At 42.0% G+C, this 2,349-nt stretch overlaps 1 non-coding gene across 1 annotated transcript; it reads left to right on the forward strand.

The window, feature by feature from the left end:
- Nucleotides 1-1,648: 1,648 nt before the first annotated feature.
- Nucleotides 1,649-1,752, forward strand: Gm23275. The gene has a single exon (XR_003948433.1). It is a non-coding gene; the product is annotated as a U6 spliceosomal RNA (small nuclear RNA).
- Nucleotides 1,753-2,349: the final 597 nt, after the last annotated feature.

Here is a 2,349-nt window from a genome sequence, read left to right on the forward strand (position 1 = left end):
GTGGTGGAGAATCTCTAGCAAGTTCCAGAGTCCTGGGATGTAAGAGACTTCTAGGACTCAATGTGGGTAACCTTAGCCCAAATGCCCAATAATGGAGAGATGGAACTTGACTAGTCCACCTCCAGTAGTTAGATAGGGCCTCCAGTGGACAGATGGGCAACCCACCCTCAAAATATTTGACCAAGAATTGTTCCTGTCTAAAAGAAATGCAGAGACAAAAAATGGACCAGAGACTGAAGGAATGGCTAACTAGTGACTGGCCCAACTTGGGATCCATCCCATAGGCAACAAACCCTGACACTATTTATTACTGAAACTGTTGTGCTTGCAGGAGCCTATAATGGTTTCTTCTGAAAGGCTCTACCAGCAGCTGACTGAGATACATGGAAATACTTAGAACCAACCATTGGACTGAGGCCCGGTACCCCTATGGAAGAGTTGGGGGAGTGATTGAAATAACTGAAGAGGATGATAGCCCCGTGGGAAGACCAACAGTGTCAACTAACATGAACTACTGAGAGCTTCTAGAGATTCTGAGGTAGTTCTGAAGGCTCCAACGCATACGTAGCAGAGAACTGACTGCCTTGTCTGGCTCCAGTGGGAGAGGATGTGCTTAATCCTGTAGAGACTTGGTGCTCCAGAGAAGGGGAATACCGGACCCTCCCAGAGATGGAGAGGGGGCATGGAGTGAAGGACTCTGGGAGGGGGAACCAGGAGGCAGGCAACATTTGGCATGTAAATAAATAATTGATTAAAAAAGGAACCAAGAAAAAAAATGAGTGTTTATTCTTCCTTTCAGTCTCCAGAAAGGAAATTGGATCTTTTTAGCAAATAAAACTGGACTTGGCACTACTCAGCTATTAAAAAGAATGAATTTATGAAATTCCTAGGCAAATGGATGGACCTGGAGGGTATCATCCTGAGTGAGGTAACCCAATCACAAAAGAACTCACATGATATGTACTCACTGATAAGTGGATATTAGTCCAGAAACTTAGAATACCCAAGTTACAATTTGCAAAACACATGAAATTCAAGAAGAACGAAGACCAAAGTGTGATCACTTTGCCCCTTCTTAGAATTGGAAACAAAACACCCGCAGAAGGCGTGACAGAGACAAAGTTTGGAGCTAAGACAAAAGGATGGACCATCTAGAGACTGCTGCACCCGGGGATACGTCCTATAATCAGCCTCCAAACGCAGACACCACCGCATATGCCAGCAAGATTTTGCTGAAAGGACCCTGATATAGCTGTCTCTTGTGAGGCTATGCCAGTGCCTGGCAAACACAGAAGTGGATGCTCACAGTCAGCTACTGGATGGAACACAGGGCCCCCAAAAGAGGAGCTAGAGAAAGTACCCAAGGAGCTAAAGGGGTCTGCAACCCTATAGGTGGAACAACAATATGAACTAACCAGTACCCCCAGAGCTCGTGTCTCTAGCTGCATATGTAGCAGAAGATGGCCTAGTCGGTCATCATTGGGAAGAGAGGCCCCTTGGTCTTGCAAACTTTATATGCCTCAGTACAGGGGAACACCAGGGCCAAGAAGTAGGAGTGGGTGGGTCCGGGGGTGGTGTAATGGGGAACTTTTGGGATATCATTTGAAATGTAAATGAAGAAAATACCTAATAAAAATATTTTTAAAAACTGAACTTGGTAGCACACATACTAAAAATGAAACAATACAGTGAAGATTAGTATAGCCCCTGCACAAGGATGATGCTTAAATTTATGAAGCATTCCATAAAACAAAAGAAAGCACGTAAAATACTCTAAAATGATAATGTGAGGGGAGAGAATTATGTTTGAGAAGGAAAGTTCTCTTCACCTGTGGTCCATAAATAAGTTATAGAGGGCTTGTGAATATGTAACACTTTTGAAGCAAACAAGTGTGTGAAATTTCCATTTATTAGCTTCCACAAAGTTAACATGTGACCTTCCTATGCTTATGTTTACAATATTACATGTAGCAACAATTAGCATCAGAAACACCAGTATCTTTGAATACTAGTTTATATTCTCTACATGATAATGGTGCCTGTAGAATATAATTAGATGAGAATATGCTAAATTTATACTTGATTTCTATGAAGCAGGATTCTAATCAAGATTAACTCAAATCACCAAAAGAGGAGACATAGCTCCTTGAGTTGAATCAGACCCAAGATGCTTTGAATGAAGTCAAGGCTGGGTTTTTTTTAGGAAGGAGTCGACTACTCTGTCTAAAACCTACCCTCTTAATCTTTGCCTCATATTCTGGAAAAGAACTATGACTTTCAAGCAGGGTAACTGGATTAGGGAAAGAAATATAATCAGACATTTGGGCATAACTAGTCATCTTAAAAAAC

This window comes from Mus musculus, chromosome 9, assembly GCF_000001635.26.
Source record: "Mus musculus strain C57BL/6J chromosome 9, GRCm38.p6 C57BL/6J".
NCBI lineage: Eukaryota > Metazoa > Chordata > Mammalia > Rodentia > Muridae > Mus > Mus musculus.